The 15,235-nt window shown below is 34.5% G+C and overlaps 1 protein-coding gene and 1 long non-coding RNA gene across 4 annotated transcripts in view; one reads left to right on the plus strand and one right to left on the minus strand.

Moving 5' to 3' along the window:
* The window catches only part of SGCZ (sarcoglycan zeta), a 762,749-nt gene that overhangs the window by 12,856 nt on the left and 734,658 nt on the right, over positions 1 to 15,235 (plus strand). The gene's annotated exons all lie outside the window — the stretch shown is intronic.
* LOC131506468 (uncharacterized) overlaps positions 4,090 to 15,235 on the minus strand; it is a 74,492-nt gene continuing 63,346 nt past the window's right edge. The window contains exon 4 of the long non-coding RNA XR_009258958.1: positions 4,090 to 4,328. This is a non-coding gene — a long non-coding RNA (uncharacterized LOC131506468). The remainder of the gene's footprint in view (positions 4,329 to 15,235) is intronic.

Raw genomic sequence — 15,235 nt, forward strand, 5'->3', positions numbered from 1 at the left:
ATTTGCAAAAATGTAAAACAATGCCATTCGTCTTACTAATTGTTTGGTTTTGAAAAATATTTTTTTATGAAATGTTATTTGTGCTAACATTCATGAGTTATTGGGTTTAAGCAAATTACTAAGTTAATATTTAAATAATTTCTAATTTAGTCGATGGTCAGTATAAATGACATGCATAAGCAAGAAATCTTGGGGTCTTCAGTAATTTTAAGAATGTAGAGTGTTTCTCAGATCAAAAAGTTTGAGAACCACTGAGATATGCTACAAAAGTCAGTTAATAATTTTATCACATATGTAACAGGGATTATGATAAATACAAAATTTCTGTTGCAGGCTACAGTATTCTCAAACTATTTTCTGCATCTGAAAATATATAATTTGGGGGCTCACCCCTCCTGAGGCATTCAGGACTGTTAATCTTGAGTAGAGAAAATGAATCTACCATTAAAAAAGCTTTTTTTAATGTTTATTATTAAGAGAGACACAGAGACAGAGTGTGAGTGGGGGGGTGGGCAGAGAGTGAGGGAGACACAGAATCTGAAGCAGGTTCCAGGCTCTGAGCTGTCAGCACAGAGCTGGACATGGGGCTTGAACTCTTGAACCGTGACATCATGACCTGAGCCAAAGTCGGACGCTTAACTGACTAAGCCACCAAGGCACCCTAAGGATCTACCATTTGTAAAACACACTTCAGGTAATTCGAGATTATGAAATAATAGATATTTAAATATTAATCTTCTAAAATAACTTATTAATTCAGAAACAATGCATATCTAACATTTGAAAATCCAAATTAACTAAAATAATAATAATCACATATAAATCCCTTTTCCAGGATCTCATTATTTAGAAGTTAAATATCTATTATTAACATCTGACTATAGTTTCAGCTTTGGATCTGTGTGTTTCTGTGTTTTTTTAAAAATAAAACAATAAGGTGTACTTTGCTTTTGATCACTTAACAACATTTAACGAACATTTTTCTTGACATTAACAGTCTTCGTAAACATGTGATTCCTAAACCGGGCTATTTCAGAATTACCTTTGTGGGGCCGGGGGAGGGCAGGAATTAAAAATACTGCATGTGCCTCCTGTCTAGAAATTCTGATTTCATGTTTTTTGTTTTTTTCCCCCCATGTTTATTTATTTTGAGAGCGAGAGCCTGGGAGGAGCAGAAAGAGAGGGAGAGAGAATCCCAAGCAGGTTCCTTGCCATCAGCACAGAGCCTGATGTACGGCTCCATCTCATGAAACCGTGAGATCATGACCTGGACTGTAATCAAGAGTTGGAGGCTTAACCTACTGAGCCACCCAGGCGCCCTCTGATTTCATTTTTGAATTTTTTTCTATTGGAACAATCAACCAAAACTGTGGAGTCAAAGGCTCTAAAGCCTTTGTTTATTTTGGAGAGGTCGTTAATATTATCAAATTGCTCTACAGAATAGCTCTATTCTTTTACATTTTCATTAGTGGAGCATGAGAGTGCCAAGAATCTCATCAATGTCAGTGGATATTTCTTCTTTTCAAAAACTTTACCAAGTTGATAGTAGAAAAATGTTGCCTATGTAAGTTTATAATTGTTTGAGTACTAGAAAGGGTTTAATATGTTTTGTACTTGTTATCCATTTGAATTTTTTTTTTTTTTTGAATGGCCTCTTCACCTCAAACCTGAACTTTTAAAGGTTGATGTTAAACAGTATGAGTATTACCTTATCAAAATCTTCCCTTGGAGCTCCTGCCAGATAGAGGTTTCAAGGCAGTATGCATTACTGATGTGCCAGTATGGCAATTCTTCCCTTTGTTTTCATTGGCCCTGAATCTAGCAGTGTTACATCATTTCTTTGCTAAATTTTAGACACTGAAAGAGGCGTGTTAAGAATTGAGTTTATATCTTCACCCCAGGCACCATCCTTAGCCCTGCCTTCTACTTAAATATTTAGCAATATGTTTTATTTTGATTAACTCAAAGCACTAGTCATAGATTTAAACATTTCAAGTAAAAATATTGGAGAAATTACGTGCTTCAAATAGGAACTGAATTGTCAATAACTATATTATAGCATTGTTTGTTATCACTGGAAAATGTCTTGCAAAATTCAGGCAAACCCTTAGTGAAAGTTGGGTCTGTTCCTTTTGTGGCCTAATCTCAAATCACCAAAGTGTGAGTCATGAGAATTGAAAGCCTTAGAATTCTATCAAGTGAATTATATGCTGGCAAAGCCATCACGGGGCTGCCTTTGGAATTTGACATTACTATTATGTTACTGGGCATGTTCTGTCTTCAAGTTCATGAAAATCAAAAGGGGAATATTTCTGGGAAAATTTCCTAAAGCTCTTGCCTCTGTGGGCCTTTGCAATAATACAGCCACTATTTGACCATATGTTTCCTTTCAGTATTTTTGATAACTTTTCCGAGTTGGCTTCAGTTAGTTAGTGTTGATAAAACCCGCTTGGTAGCTGGTAGGGGTGCCTTGAAGTGAGAGCCAAGAATTGACCTTCCTGATCAAGGCTGATTTTAAGTTGAACCCTGTGACTCTAATCTGCCATCAGCCTAGACACTATTGAGAGTAAAATGAGAATAAGATGGGTATTGTTTTTACATGGGAATGTCCAGTCTAAACTAGGATGGGGCTAGGTATAATGAGAACACAAAGTATGGTCATTTGATACCCCAATTGGGCAAAGTAAGAGTGGAGACCCCTAGGAAGTTACATCAAAGCTGGATCCTGGAGGAAGAGGGGGTTAGCCAAATAAAGTTTACTTTATTTCCCCAGAAAGGCCCACAGTCGGATGGCTCAGATTTTTTTGAACTTGCTATGTCTTTGTGTGGAAGAATGGTGGTGGGCCTTTGATGGCTTGAGTAGGGGAGGGAGACTGAACAGGGCCACATTTGGAAGGGCTTATGTGTCCAGCCAAGGAATCAGATGTCAGCTGACTTACTCTCTTTCTACTTTCTTATTTAAGAAGAAAAAGTTATAAAGGCTAACCAAATTCTTGCTTATGTTCTTGAGATGATTCATAGGCCCAGTGCATCCTTCCCTTTTCACCTAGGTAACATACAACCCCGTATATATATGTTAAAGATATTTTACATTTGTCATAATAATGAAATTTAGAAAGACCATTGACAACCCATGAAACAGCTGTTTTCCTCTGATGAGGACAAAATTAAAGAGTGTTGAATTTAATATATTGGTTTTAGAAGCATCTTAGTTTTAATTGCTAATATATTATTAGTATATATTGGTAAGATAAATGTATACATGCTTAATGTTTTTTTTTTTTCGTTTTTCATTGCTTTAAATTCTTTATGGAACAATATGTGGTCTAACAAACTATAAATAACTTTTTTGAAAATCCCCCTGTATTATGTAATGCAAGTTAACATTGTGAATTTTGAGCAGAGTGGTGCGGTGAATCATTTTCCCTATAATTTTTTTAAACACAAAATATTTGTTAAAAGGCCAATGGATGGGAAAAGTTCTTGTACTTGAGAATTACTAAACAGTTAAGGTGATGAGGTAAACACAAAAAGCAAAATAACAATTATGTATTTCAATTATATTTTGAGACTGTAGCAGAAAAGATATTCTAAGTGCAGATAGCATATGTATAATTGTCAGAGGAATCACATGGTGATTGGATGGTTACAAAATAGGACTATGGAACAGGTATCATTTTGGCCTTTTATGTGGGTCTTAAAAGATGATTGAAAGATGGGTATAATTTGTATTGGCAAGGAGGAAGGAAGGCTTAGGATAAGATGTAGTGTTGGAAAGGCATTGAATATTGTGAATAAATTGGTCTTGTGCTTCTAGAAGAAAGAATGGAAAAAGAAAAATTTCAAAGACTATTAAAATGACCTTTTTTATATTTCTCCCTTCCTCTCTCCTTTCCCAGATACTTCACTGCGAAAGCAAACAGCTCTTCTGTGGTACTCATGTCATACTAATTTTTCAGCATTGTCATGCTGGGAGTTGTCAGTAATTGACGATGAGCTATCTAGATTCAGTTCTTAAAAGGACAAAGCAAACCACTTTAGCGAACTAAATTTTTTTAATCTGTTATGTGTATTGTTTGATATGCCTGCATAATTTATCAAGACACTTCAGAATCTCTACGTCACCTGCTCCTCAGATCAGAAGGTGATTGTGGCTTTGGGTGGATATTAATCAGCCACAGCACTGCCTGGTCAGAAAGAGCAAGTGTCCTAGCCTTTTACCTCATGAGACCTTGAGTGTCCATTCAGCGTAGGTCCCAAGGGAACTGCATTTGGTGGACCGGAGTGGCCAGCATGCCTCAGGTGAGATGCGAAGTACAATGGGTGACCTGTGTTCAGAAGTAAAATACCTAATCCTTATGCACATAAGAACTTTTACTGTTACTCCCTTTTACCCATCCTTTATACATTTTATACTATAACGAGAACATAACTGGAGATTACATGCAAGAGTTAGAAATTCGTGGGCAAAATGTTTTTAACTGAAAATAGCACAAATTTAATATGCATGCTTTCATTTTACTTTCTTTAAACATGAATGCTGGTTTAATTCACGAATGATCAAGTTATTGTTGGAAGACACTTTCTATGTACCCTCAAAAGCAGAGTTGACTTTTTGATAATGAATGTGGCTGCCATCATGAGCACTGCATATCTGTCTTTTTCACAGTGGAACCTATTATCAAGAAAGCAAAAACCCCATAGAAATATTCACATGTGTTTTTAGGAGTTAACACCTCAGTAGAGTTTAGTCAAAGAGAATGTGGGAACAATACTCCAGGAATCCAGGAAAGACATTGATGGAGAGAAATGCTGTTTGTTATTCCATGAAACACTACAGGTGGGAGGTAAGCCAAAGAAAAATTTTTGTAATCTACAGTTTTTCCTAAATTTGGTTTTGCTCCAACATAATTAAACAAGCTGCAGTTGCCAAAAACTAAATATGAACAAAAATGGAAAAGACAAGATGTTTGTAGGGAAGATTATAGGCATCTGGTGATAAGAAAGAAAGTCAATAAATATTCAATTGATATGGAAAATAGCTAATTCTACAAATGTTTTCAGGTAATTATTGGCAAGGTGTTTCCTGTGGACTATGTGTGCCCAATAGTAACTCTTCTTGAATTAACTTTTTATTTTGACTGAGTTTTACTCAATCATATATAAAAAATCAGAGCTTCGTTTCTTAATATTTTTCTAATATTTAGAAAAAACAGGATCTTCTATAGGCATATATTGACTAGAAATATCTTTGAATATTTTATATTCTATCAATTATTTGCAAAGTATCAAGACTTTTTATATATGCAGTGTTGATCCAATGTTTCCTTGTTCTTAGAACTTGAAGCTATGTCTATGCTGTGCGTGCTCCAAATATTTGATGATATTAATGTGTACCACCTTAAGGAATATTGCACTTGAGTTTTTGTGCTTCTGTTTTTTGAAATGACTTGACCAGAGAAGTTTTAAGGTTTGATCTCTTTCAAGAATTTGATCGTGGAAGTTTAGGGATCAACAATACTCTTAACTAAAACAAGTAAGAGGAAGGAACCTTTAACCCAAGGGAACAAGTAAATGGCTGATGTTTATTTCTTTGGGAGAATAAATGTCAAAGATGAGTCTAATAAACTTTGCTATGTCAAATGCTTTTCTTCTGTGTATTTTCAAGGATCTCAGGTTTCATCCTTTTCCTTTAATAAAACTGGTTATCCTGTGCATAATTCTGCTTTTATTCTTGTGAGAAAAGTCATGAAATTAGAGATGATGGGCACAATTTTTTTTCTCAATCAACTTAGGTTTCCAGGAAAGTGTTTCCTCTAAAGCCCAGAACTGTCCAGGCAATAGACTAAGATTATGATGACATAGAGGACAGATAGGAGTGGAAAACAGTATTCTACGTATGGATTACTTCAAAGATGCAAAAAGTATTAAAAAAAGAATTCCTATGTAAAATGTTATGGCCATCTCTTTATTTGATAATGGGTATTGACAGGACAATAATATGAAAGCATTTAGGTTTTCAAGCCATCAGTAAATCAATACTTTAAAAGATTTGGGTAAACCACTGATACGCTTTTTTGGTAACAGTTCTGTTATGTTTTAAGAACCCAAGGTTAAATATCAATGTGTAAATTCCTTCTCTGCATTGGTGTGATAATATCAGTATCTTACATAAATTCTTTAAAAGCTTTCCTCTACTTTCAGGATAAAGGTCAGACTGTAGCAATGGCACATTACACGTTAAACATTCTCATCAAATTCTTACTGATGATACTTAGTTTCGGTTCCAGTTCTCTGAGACATCCATATGCCTTGTATATAATATCTTTTCCTCATCTGTCAGCCTCACCAACTCTTTGTCTTTAAAACAGCCTATTTGGTACTTAGTCCACAAAACATATTTTTGCATTGCCCACACACGGATAGCTCCTGATCAAACCTTTGGTTTGAACCAGGCTGAACATTTCTTTGGTTTCTCACAGTTCTGTCTTTGTAATTCTTCAGCATATGCATAGTACAGGGCACTAGGTATTTATTTACATGAATTCATCCTTTAAAAGACTCTAATTCCCTGAATACAAGGACCATATCATTTTCTTTGTTATTACCAAGGTAGGACCCAAAACAGTGCCTGCCTATTTTGGCTGCTCAGGAAATGGTTATTGAATGAATATTTGAAATAAAAACTTCATGCATATTATATAATGGAATTTAGCAGTGAGGTAATATGAAAGTATTTGAAGTAAAGCAAACATCAGATACCTAGTTTATTAAGGGTGGTGCAAACAGATTCTGTGTCTGAACACAAAGGGAGATGTATTTTAGGGTATATGCCCCAGAGAGCAAATGGGTGTATCACTTTGCAAAATCTAAAATGGACTGTTGAGGGGCGCCTGAATGGCTTAGTCGGTTGCGACCAGCCTTGGCTCAGGTCATGATCTTTTGGCTCATGAGTTCAAGCCCCACATGGGGCTCTGTGTTGACAACGTGGAGTCTACAGCCTGCTTCAGATTTTGTGTCTCTGTCTCTGTCTCTGTCTCTCTCTCTCTCTCTCTGTCTCTGCCTCTCTCCTGCTCACGCTCGCTCTCTCTGAATCTCTTTAAAAGTTAAACATTAAAAAATTTAAAAATAAAATGGACTCTTGAGAATATACCCTTCTTGATGCCTGTATGAAAAGAAGTCAAAACGCCTTTAACCTTTTGTGTTAAGGTGATTTGAAAATGATAAAAGAGACACTATGTGGTTTTTAATATGCTTAATGTAAGTGTTTCTATTCTAAATAGTGCGGGAAGCTGTGTAATTTCTAATTCTAATCTTGCTTTGTTTTCCCATTTAACAACTTTATAGGAACATAATTGCACATATTTAAAATGTAAAAATTAATAAGTTTGACCCAAGTATATATCCATTAAATAATCACCACTTTCAAAACAGTGAACCTATTTAGGGGCACCTGGGTGGCTCAGTCAGTTAAGCATCTGACTTCAGCTCAGGTCTCCATCTTGTGATTCGTGTTTTCGAGCCCCATGTTGGGCTCTGTGTTGACGGCTTAGAGCCTGGAGCCTGCTTCACATTGTGTGTTTACCTCTCTCTCTGCCCCTCCCCCACTTCTGCTCTCTCTCTGTCTCTCAAAAAATGAATAAACGTTGAAAAACTAAAAAAAATAGTGAACCTATTTATCACCCACAAAGATTCCTTGTGCCCTGCCTCTCCCCGACCTGTATCTTAGGCAGTGTCTAAGACTCTCATGATAGATTAGTTTACCTTTTTAAAAAATTCATACAATAGGAATCATACAGTGTATACTACTTGTCTGGCTTCTCTCACTTAGGATAATTATTTTGAGATCAATCCATGTTTTAATGTGTGTCAGTAGTTTCTATTCATTGATGAGTGGTATTTCATTGTGTATACATACCACAGCTGTTGATTCATTCATCTGCTGTTTCTAGGTTTTGACTGTTACAAATCTATTGTAAAAATTAGTGTAAAGATATTTTTATTGACATATATTTTTTCTCTTGGATAAATATCCTGGGGCAGAATGGCTAGATCATTTGGTAGATATTTACTTTTTAAGAACCTAACAAACCGTTTCAAATTGGATTTATTATTTTACATTCCTTCCGGGAATGTATGAGAGGTCTAGTTTTTCTACATATTCACTACTGATTTCTAGGATCAATCTTTTTAGTTGAGGTATTCTAGTATGTATGTAGTGGTATCTAATTGTGGTTTTAAATTGCATTTCTTTAATAACTAATGATTTTAAGCATATTTCTATTTGCCTATTTACCCTCCATCTCTCTTCCTTGGTGAACCATCTCTTCCAAAATTTTATGAAAGTTTTAAGTGGATTGCTGGTTTTCTATTATTAATTTTTGAGAGTCCTTATATATTCTGATATAGATCTTTTATGTGATATAATAATTTTTCCCCACTCTCTGGCTTGTCTGCATTTTCTTAAGTGCCTTTCTAATAGGATAAGTTTATAATTTTGCCAGTGTCCATTTTTATCAATATTATTATTTGAAGATCATTTTGGAATTGTACCTAAGAAATCTTTGCCTCATCCAAAATTTTAGCTTATGCTTTCTTTTAGAATTTTTATAGTTTTAGTGTTTACATTTTAGGTCTGAAAGCCATAGTAAGTTGTATATAATGGTAAAAGATAGATCATAGTTCATTTTCTTGCATACAGCTTCCTACTTGTTCCAAAACCATTTGTTTAAAAGATAATCCTGCTTCCACAAAGATACAATGCTTTTGTATCTTTTCAAATAATGTCCATATATAGGTGGTTTTATTTCTGGTCTCTATTCTGTTCCATTGACCAATGTGCTCTAAAACCTATCATCTTGGTTATCATAACTTTATGATATGCTTTGGTTATCATAACTTTATGATATGCTTTGAAATCAGATAGCATTAGTCCTCCAGTTTGGTTCTCCTTATTAATGTTGTTACGGTTATTTTAGGCTTTTTGTACTTAAACATGAGTTTTAAGTGATTTTGTTAATTTCTGTAGAAAAGCCTGCTGGGATATTAATTGACATTGTACTGAAACTATAGACCCATTTGGGGAAAGTGATATCTTAACAGTATTGGCAATTCCTACCCATGAGTACAGGCTCTGTCTCCATTTATTTTTATCCTCTTCAATTTTTCTGAAAAATGTTTTATAGTTTATAGTGTTTTTAACATTTTCCACCATATTTATTCCTAATAGTTTTATAAGTTTTAGGGTATATTACATGGGATTCTTAGAATTTTATTTTTCAAGTGTTTGTTGCCAGTTTATGGAAACTTATGATTTTATATCCATTTTTTATCCTACAATCTTGCTAAACTCACTTAGTTCTAGTAACTTCTTTGTTGATACCATCTAATATTCTAGGTAGATGATCATGTTGTCTATAAACAAAGACATTTTTACTTTTTTCCCCAATCTGGATGACTCTTATGTTTGTGTTGCCTAAAATCACTGCCTAGTGACTTGAGTACAAAGTTGAATAGAAATGGTGCAAGCATAAAATCCAAATTCATAGAAACAGAGGAGTGATTGGTAGTTGCCTGAGGCAGGGGCTAGAGGTTGGGCAAAATAAGGTGGTCAAAGGTACAAACTTCCAGTTATGAAATAAGTGTCACGGGTATGTAATTACAGTCTGGTGACCATAGTTAATAATACTTTATTGCATATTTGAAAGTTGCTAAGAAAATCTTAAAAGTTCTCATCACAAGAAAAAATGTATATGCTTGGAGATGGATGTTAACTAGACTTATTGTGGCTATCACTTAGCAATATATACAGATATTGAGTCATTATGTTGTATACTTGAAATTAAAATAGTGTTATATGTCAGTTATATCTCAAAAAATGTTAAGAGTAGGCATCCTGGACTTACTCTGATTTTAGGGAGAAAGTATTCAGTGGTTTTTACCATTGAGTGTGATATTAGCTCCAGGGTTGTTTGTTTTGTTTGTTTTATAAACTCCTTTGATCAGATCAAGGAATTTATTTTCTAATTCTAGTTGAGAATTTTTATCAGGAATTAATGCTGGATTTTATTAAATGCTTCTTTTGTATCTACTGAGATGATCACATGTTTTTCCTATCCTTAGCATTGTTAATCTAGTAGATTACATAGATTCACTTCAGAATTTTAAATCAAACTTGCATTCTTGTGATGAACCCAACTTCGTCATATTGTATTATCCTTTTTATGTATCAACGGATAGATTTGATATGCTAAAATAATTTAGAGTTTTTGTATCTGTGTTCATGAAGATACTGGTCTGCAATCTTATTTGAATGCCTTTACCAAGTTTGGGAATTGGAGGACTTAGGTCTTGTACTATGTTGTTTTGTTTGTCTTTTTCCTTAATGTTTGGTAGATTTGACCAGTGAAGCCACAGGGGCCTGAAGGTTTTTTTTTTTTTTTTTTTTTTTTTAATTTATTTTATTTGTATTTTTTCATGTGGAAGGATTTTTACTTACAGATTTGATTTTTGAAATAGATACAGGGATATTCAGGTTTTTTATTTCTTCTTGGGTGAATTTTAGCAATTTGTGTTTTTTAGGAAACTTAACCATTTCTTCTAGGTTATCAGATTTATTGGTTTAACATTGTTAATAATATTCTTTATTTTCCTTTTAAGATCTGTAGACTTGGTAGTGATGTGATCTATCATATTCCTAACATTAATAGCTTATGTCTTTCATTTTTTCTTGATCAGTCTGGCTGGAGTATATTTATTAATCTCCTGAGAGATGTAGCTTTTTAAAAAAATTCTATATTATTTTCTATTTCATTGACTTTCATTTTGATCTTTTTTTTTAAATTTTTTTTTTAACGTTTATTTATTTTTGAGACAGAGAGAGACAGAGCATGAACGGGGGAGGGTTAGAGAGAGGGAGACATAGAATCTGAAACAGGCTCCAGCCTCTGAGCTGTCAGCACAGAGCCCGACGCGGGGCTTGAACTCACGGACCGTGAGATCATGACCTGAGCCGAAGTCAGCCGCTCAACCGACTGAGCCACCCAGGCGCCCCGTTTTGATCTTTACTATATGTCTTTTTCTGTGTATTTTAGATTTAATTAATTCTTTGTTGTTTGCTTTTTGTATCTTGAGGTGAAGGCTAGGATAACTGATTTAAAATTTTTCGTCTTTTCCAACTTAGGTATTTAGTGGAAAAAGAATTCCTTAAATATAAATTAAGCAGGTGGGTTGATAATATTGTTCTAGTCTGCTACATAGCGGCTTTCTGCCTTGTTTAGTCACTTATTGAGAATGCAGTATTGGAATCTTTGACTATACTTGTGGATTTTTCTATTTCTTTTTGCAGTACCATCATTTTTTGCTCCATGCATTTTGAATATCTGTGACTAGGTACATAGTCTTTTTTTTTTTTTCCTTTGGTAATATACTTTGTTCTTAAGTTTACATTGTTTGATATTGATATAGCCATTCCTGCTTTCTTCTTTTTTTTTTAAATTTTTTTTAACGTTTATTCATTTTTTTTGATAGAGACAGAGTGTGAGTGGGGGAGAGGGGCAGAGAGAGAGGGAGACACAGAATCTGAAGCAGGCTCCAGGCTCTGGACTGACAGCACAGAGCCCGACGTGGGGCTCGAACTCACGAACCGTGAGATCATGACCTGAGCTGAAGTCGGACGCTTAACCGACTGAGCCACCCAGGCGCCCCTCCTGCTTTCTTCTTTATGTTAACATGTGGTGTCTTTTTCCCGTCCTTTACCACTACACTTTTCTATTTAAAGTGAATTATTTGTAGGAAGCACATAGTTAGTTATACCTAACTTTTTTTTTTTTTTTTAAATTTTTATCTAACATGACAAATTCTTTTGTGTTTTATTTTGGATAGCTTCTATTGTTCCGTATTTAAGTTTGTTAATCTTTTTTTCCCCTCAGTATCTAATCTATCATTAATTTTATGTTGTAACTTTTTCATCTCAAATGCTATAGTTTTTATTCTTAAGAATCTATATGAGTATTTTTTTATACCTTCCATGTTTCCATATAGATTTTAGAACATATGGAATACAGTTAAAATGACTGTTTTAATGTCCTTTTTTTGTTAATTCTTTTTCAGTTATGGACGAGTTTCTGCTGATTGATTTTTCTCCTTATCATAAGCTGTACGTTCCTGCCTTTTTGCAAGCCGAGTAATTTTTTATTACTTTTCAGACACTGTGGGTTTGTACTCTGGCTGGTGAGAATAGGCGGTATTCCCTGTCCAGTGTGAGTGCTGGGCACTGACATCTACTCTTCTGGGTGTTCCTTCCCTGGTCTTGGGTAGTTTCTTGCAGTGACTAGTTGACACACTGAGATAGGAACTCTGCAGTTTTTCAGAACTCTCTCTGAAGCTCTCTCCTCTTTCAAACTCAAAGTCTAGCTACTGTTTTCACCCCAGACTCTCAGCTCCATGTCTTCAACTTAGGAAGGCTACTGGGCTTTGGGTTTTCTCTCCCTTCATCATGGCACAGGCACCAAATCTTCCTATCTTAGAATTTATTTCTCAGTCATGTTCCACATGAGCTGAGGGTCTCTGCTGTAGGTGTATTTTTCATTCCAATATCTGCATGAAAGGAGTCAATAGGACAATTTTTATGGTAGAAGGAAAGTCTAAGCCAACTAGATCAATGAAACTATGGCATTTGAAGCTAGTTATTTTTGGAGTCATATGTATTATATCCCATTGGAAAAATGAATCCCAGTAGAGAGAAGAGTACTTCAACAGGGGCATTAAACATCACATGGAATAAGAAAGGATACATCATTTTTGTATAGGGAAAGGAAAAGCGAATAGTTAAGGGCAGTAATAGAATCTATGCTGCTCGTGTATTCACCCTCTAAAATATGGAAGTGTTACAAACAATAACAGGATTTTTTCTGTATAGCATTTTAAACAATGGAAACAGCATCAAATAGTTTTTATTTCACACTTACTTGTCTCTTCAGTAGAAACGTGTTTAAAATTATCTGAACAAAGAGATTATATATATGTTAAATTAAAAACTCATCAAACATTCCAAGAACATGTAGATTAAAATCAGAATTGTTGGTTAAATCTACACTGCGGTCTTGACCTAGAGCAGCAGTCTAGCAAGACTGACTCGGGAGCCAGATTAGAGTTTAAGTCTTTATTTTTCTCCTTTATTCTTTATTTAGCAACTGGGAAAACTTAAGCATGTAATTTAACTTCCCTGAGACTGTTTCCTTATCTACATAAAGGGATAATAATAATAATGTGTCAGGGAGTTGATGTGGATAGTATGGGGGTTAATATATTCAAACTACTTAGTGTCTAGCACAGAATAAGTACTGGACACATATTTAGTCATATTACTACAAAAAATAATTTTATTATTTATGATTATTTCATTTATATATTATTTACGTATTTTATTATTTATTATTGATGATATTTTTGTCCCAAAGTATTTTTAGATTATATATATTATGCATAATATATAAAAATAAGTTACAAAATATAAATTACATGAATAACATATACTTGTAAATAATATATATTTGTAAAATTGTAAATAATACATATTCCCCTGAGATACAAACAAAACAAAGCCCTCCAGTTATATGAAACTTTTTCTTTAAGTTTATTCATTCATTCATTCATTCATTCATTCATTCTGAGAGAGAGAGAGAGAGAGCGCCTGAGCTAGGGAGGGGCAGAGAGAGGGAGAGAGAGAATTCCAAGCAGACTCCCCACTGTCAGCGCAGAGTCCAGTGTGGAGCTTGAACCCATGAATCGTGAGATGACCTGAGCCACAATCAAGAGTCTGATAGTCAACTGACTGAGCCACCCCGGTGCCCCTATAAAATTTTCTTTTGTCTTATTTTGGGCATAATACAAATGTTAATGGGGAAACGTGGTATTTGGGCAGCCTTCTCTTGACTAGAATTAAGGTTAGAATAGGAATACAGGTAATGTTGATTTTGATTAGTCTTAAAGCAATGTGAGAATAATAAACTAAGTGTACTATTTATGAATATTTCTGAAATTCTTAGAAGAGTTTAACCTATCGCTCATCTCTTTGTAATACTTGATTTTCAGTGTTTCTTTTTCAAATTCATGCCTTGCATTTTGGATGTTTGTGTGAGAGAGAAGGAGATCAAGTGACTTTATCTCTATGCAAAAACATATGTATTACATATATATGTATATATATATGACATATATAACATATATATTTTTCTATTCTAACTGAAATAATTTTTTAATCTACTCTAGAAGAAACAGAATATTTAATTTAGTGTGTTTACCATGAATGAAAGGATAGACAATGGTGAAAGTGCTTTTAGTAAGCACTAAACCATGTGGCTGACACTCTAGAGAATACATTTGTAGATATTAAGTCATTTTCACATAAGAGATACATAGAATTCTAATCAGTCTGTCTTGTTTCACCATTTATAAGACAGTAAGTTAGAAACAATCAAACAGTAGTTTGAGGATGTACTTGTGGTTCATGTTTTAAACCCTCTGAATAAGTAAAAAGGCCTACTGTGTTTCTTGTTGCAAATACCTATACAAATAGGATATCAGTATTCTGATAACTTGCAAGAAATGAATGAACTGTCACTGTTGGATGACAAAAATGCATGGCCTCAGATGGATCTCAGTGTCTCCCTGGGAACCTTTCTCTTCAAACTGCCGTTACCACTAACATGAATGCCTAAAGGGTCATCATTTATCCTGCCTGGGCATTTTCAGACTGGCTGTATGAATTGCAAGCATAACAATCTTTTCAAAATGCAGATTTGAGTATGTTACTTCTAATGCTTAAACATTTCAAAAATTTCTTATCTCCTCTTTCTTTCCATAAAGATAAAAACAGAAAAATTCTTAAATAGGTGGATTAGGGTTCTCCAGAGTGTGTGCGCCCACACACATGCATGAATAAAGAAATTTATTATAAGACATTGTGTCCTGGGGTTATAGAAGTTGAGAAGTCCAGAACCAGGGAATCTGACAATGCACATTCCCATCAGAGTCTGAGTCCAAGAAACAGGAGAGCTGATAGTGGAAATTCAAGTTCTAGTCGAGTCTGAAGGCGGGACAAGATTGCTGTCCTAACTCATGGACAGTCAGGTAGAATGAGCAAATTTTTTCTTCAGTTTCTTGGATGAGACTAACCCATATGAGGGCAATCTGCTTTACTCAGTCTACCATTAAGATGTTAATCTCATTCGGA

This window comes from Neofelis nebulosa, chromosome 3 (genome assembly GCF_028018385.1).
Source record: "Neofelis nebulosa isolate mNeoNeb1 chromosome 3, mNeoNeb1.pri, whole genome shotgun sequence".
Classification (NCBI taxonomy): Eukaryota; Metazoa; Chordata; class Mammalia; order Carnivora; family Felidae; genus Neofelis; species Neofelis nebulosa.